General features: G+C 51.6%; 1 non-coding gene across 1 annotated transcript; it reads right to left on the bottom strand.

Moving 5' to 3' along the window:
- Positions 1–1,454: 1,454 nt before the first annotated feature.
- Positions 1,455–1,528, bottom strand: TRNAN-GUU (transfer RNA asparagine (anticodon GUU)). The gene has a single exon. It is a non-coding gene; the product is annotated as a tRNA-Asn (tRNA).
- Between the last annotated feature and the right edge of the window lie 3,037 nt (positions 1,529–4,565).

Consider the following 4,565-nt stretch of genomic DNA (forward strand, 5'->3'; position numbering starts at 1 on the left):
CCACGTAGACAGTCGTGCTCTACTCTCACCACCGTCAGAACATTTCTCCACAGCGGTCAGCGCAAAGAAAAGAGAGACACACCGCTCTTGGGAGGGCTCGAACCTCCAACCTTTTGCTTAAGAGTTGAACGCGCCAGCCGATTGCGCCAAGGAGATAGTCGTGCTCCACTCTCACCACCCTCAGAACATTTTTCCAAAGGTATCAGCGCAAAGAAAAAAAGAGACACACCGCTCATGGGATGGTTCGAACCTTCAACCTTTTGGTTAACACGCAAACGCGCTAGCCAATTGCGCCACGGAGACAGTCGTGCTCCACTCTCACCACGGTTAGAGCATTTCTTCAAAGTTACCAGCGCAAAGAAAAAAAGTGACAACCCACTCCCGGGAGGGCTCGAACCTCCAACCTTTCGGTTAACCGCCGATTGCGCTAGCCATATGCGCCACGGAGACAGTCGTGCTCTACTCTCAACACCGTCGGAACATTTCTCCATAGCTGTCACCGTGAAAAACAGCGACACAGCTCTTCCGGGAGTGTTCGAACCTCCAACCTTTTGACAAGAGTGGCGATGTGAGCTTGTTCGTGAAACGTTTCAAACCTTTCGGTTAACAGCCGAACGCGCCAGCCAATTGCGCCATGGAGACAGTCGTGCTCCACTCTCACCACCTTCAAAACGTTTCTCCAAAGCTATCAGCGCAAAGAAAAAAAGCGACACACTGCTCCCGGCAAGGCTGGAACCTCCAACCTTTAAGTTAACAGCTGAACACGCTAGCCAATCGCGCCACGGAGATAGTCATGCTCCACTCTCAGCACGGTCAGAGCATTTCTGCAAATGTATCAGCGCAAAGAAAAAAAGTAACACACTGCTCCTGGGAGGGCTCGAACCTCCAACCTTTTGGTAAACAGCCGATCGCGCTAGCCAAATGCGCCACGTAGACAGTTGTGCTCTACTCTCACCACCATCAGAACATTTCTCCACAGCTGTCAGCGCAAAGATAAAAGAGACACACTGCTCCCGGGAGGGCTCGAACCTCCAAGCTTTCAGTTAACAGTTGATCGCACTAGCCAACTCTGCCACGGAAACAGTCGTGCTCCACTCTCACCACCGTCAGAACATTTCTCCAAAGCTATCAGCGAAAGGAGAAAAAAAAGAGACACACCACTCTCGGGAGGGCTCGAACCTCCAACCTTTTGGTTAACAGCCGAACGCGCCAGCCAATTGCGCCAAGGAGGTAGTCGTGCTCCACTCTCACCACCCGCAGAACATTTTTCCAAAGGTATCAGCGCAAAGAAAAAAAGAGACACACCGCTCATGGGTGGGTTCGAACCTCCAACCTTTTGGTTAACAGCCCAACGCGCTAGCCAATTGCGCCACGGAGGCAGTCGTGCTCCCCTCTCACCACCGTCAGAACATTTCCCCAAAGGTATCAGCGCAAATAAAAAAAAAGCGACACACCGTTCCCGGGAGGGCTCGAACCTCAAACCTTTCGGTTAACAGCCGAACGCGCTAGCCAATTGCGCTACGGAGACAGTCATTCTTACTCTATCCATGGTGAGAACATTTCTCCAAAGATATCAGCGCAAAGAAAAAACTGACACACCACTCCCGGGAGGTGTCGAAACTTCAACCTTTCGGTTAATAGCCGATCACGCTAGCAAATTGCGCACGGAGACAGTCTTGTTCAACTCTCACCACGGTCAGAACATTTCTTCAAAGCTATCAGCTTGAAGGAAAAAAAGCGACACACCGCTCCCAGGAGGGCTCGAACCTCGAACCTTTCTGTTAACAGCCGAACGCGCTAGCCAATTGCGCTATGGAGACAGTCATTCTCACTCTCACCACTGTCAGAACATTTCTCCAAAGCTATCAGGGCGAAGAAAAAAAGAGACACACCGCTCTCGGGAGGGTTCGAACCTCCAACATTCTGGTTAACAGCCGAAAACGCTAGTGGATTGCGCCAAGGAGATAGTCGTGCTCCACTCTCAGCACGGTCACAGCATTTCTGCAAATGTATCAGCGCAAAGAAAAAAAGTGACACGCCGCTCCCGGGAGGGCTCGAACCTCCAACCTTTCGGTAAACTGCCGATTGCGCTAACCAAATGCGCCACGGAGACAGTCGTGCTCCACTCTCACCACGGTTAGAGCATTTCTCCATAGGTATCAGCGCAAAAAAAGTGACACCCCGCTCCCGGGAGGGCTCGAACCTCCAACCTTTTGGTTAACAGCCGATCGCGCTAGCCAATTGTGCCAAGGAGAAAGTCGTGCACTACTCTTACCATGGTCATACCATTCCTCTAAGGTATCAGCGCAAATAAAAAAAAAAGCGACACACCGTTCCCGGAAGGGCTTTAACCTCAAACCTTTCGGTTAACAGCCGAACGCGCTAGCCAATTGTGCTACGGAGACAGTCATTCTCAATCTCACCATGGTCAGAACATTTTTCTAAGCTATCAGGGCGAACAAATAAAGCGAAACAATGCTCCCAGGAGGGCTCGAACCTCCAACCTTTCGGTTAACCGCCGATTGCGCTAGCCAAATGCGCCACGGAGACAGTCGTGCTCCACTCTCACCACCGTCGGAACATTTATCCGTAGCTGTCACCGCGAAAAAAAGCGACACAGCTCTTCCGGGAGTGCTCGAACCTCCAACCTTTCGACAAGAGTGGCGATGTGAGCTTGTTGGTGAAACGTTTCAAACCTTTTGGTCAACAGCCGAACGCGCTAGCCAATTGCGCCATGGAGACAGTCGTGCTCCACTCTCACCACCTTCAGAACGTTTCTCAAAAGCTATCAGCGCAAAGAAAAAAAGCGACACACTGCTCCCGGGAAGGCTGGAACCTCCAACCTTTAAGTTAACAGCTGAACACGCTAGCCTATTGCGCCACGGAGATAGTCATGCTCCACTCTCAGCACAGCCAGAGCATTTCTGCAAATGTATCAGCGCAAAGAAAAAAAGTGACACTCTGCTCCCAGGAGGGCTCGAACCTCCAACCTTTCAGTAAACAGCCGATCGCGCTAGCCAAATGCGCCACGTAGACAGTCGTGCTCTACTCTCACCACCGTCAGAACATTTCTCCACAGCGGTCAGCGCAAAGAAAAGAGAGACACACCGCTCTCGGGAGGGCTCGAACCTCCAACCTTTTGCTTAAGAGTTGAACGCGCCAGCCGATTGCGCCAAGGAGATAGTCGTGCTCCACTCTCACCACCCTCAGAACATTTTTCCAAAGGTATCAGCGCAAAGAAAAAAAGAGACACACCGCTCATGGGAGGGTTCGAACCTCCAACCTTTTGGTTAACAGGCAAACGCGCTAGCCAATTGCGCCACGGAGACAGTCGTGCTCCCCTCTCACCACCGTCAGGACATTTCCCCAAAGGTATCAGCGAAAATAAAAAAGCGACACACCGTTCCCGAGAGGGCTCGAACCTCCAACCTTTTGGTTAACCGCCAATTGCGCTATCCAAATGCGCAGCGGAGACAGTCGTGTTCCACTCTCACCACCGTCGGAACATTTCTCTATAGCTGTCACCGCAAAAAAGCGACACAGCTCTTCCGGGAGTGCTCGAACCTCCAACCTTTCGACAAGAGTGGCGATGTGAGCTTGTTGGTGAAACGTTTCAAACCTTTCGGTTAACAGCCGAACGGGCTAGCCAAATGCGCCATGGAGACAGTCGTGCTCCACTCTCATCACCTTCAGAACGTTTCTTTAAAGCTATCAGCGCAAAAAAAGCGACACACTGACCCCGGGAAGGCTGGAACCTCCAAACTTTCAGTTAACAGCCAAACACGATAGCCAATTGTGCCACGGAGATAGTCATGCTCCACTCTCAGCACGGTCAGAGCATTTCTGCAACTGTATCAGCGCAAAGAAAATAAGAGACACACCGCTCATGGGAGGGTTCGAACCTTCAACGTTTTGGTTAACAGACCAACGCGCTAGCCATTTGCGCCACGTAGACAGTCGTACTCTACTCCCACCACCGTCAGAACATTTCACCACAGCTGTCAGCGCAAAGAAAAAAGAGACACTCCGCTCTCGGTAGGGCTCGAACCTCCAACCTTTTGCTTAACAGCTGATTGCCCTAGCCAATAGCGCCACGGAGACACCCGTGCTCCACTCTCACCACGGTCATAACATTCCTCAAAGGTATCAGCGCAAAGAAAAAAAGTGACACACCGCTCTCGAGAGGGCTCAAACCTCCAACTTTTCGGTTAACCGCCGTTTGCGCTAGCCAAATGCGCCACGGAGACAGTCGTGCTCCACTCTCACCACCGTCGGAACATTTCTCCATAGCTGTCAGCGCAAAAAAAGCGACACAGCTCTCCCGGGAGTGCTCGAACCTCAAAACTTTCGACAAAAGTGGCGATGTGGGCTTGTTGGTGAAACCTTTCAAACCTTTCGGTTAACAGCCGAACGCGCTAACCAATTGCGCCATGGAGACAGTCGTGCTCTACTCTCACCACCGTCAGAACGTTTCTCCAAAGCTATCACCGCAAAAAAAAAGCGACACACTCCTCCCGGGAGGGCTGGAACCTCCAACCTTTTGGTTAAAAGCCTAACGCGCTGGC

The sequence above is a fragment of the Rhipicephalus microplus genome, chromosome 4, assembly GCF_043290135.1.
Source record: "Rhipicephalus microplus isolate Deutch F79 chromosome 4, USDA_Rmic, whole genome shotgun sequence".
NCBI classification, from domain to species: domain Eukaryota; kingdom Metazoa; phylum Arthropoda; class Arachnida; order Ixodida; family Ixodidae; genus Rhipicephalus; species Rhipicephalus microplus.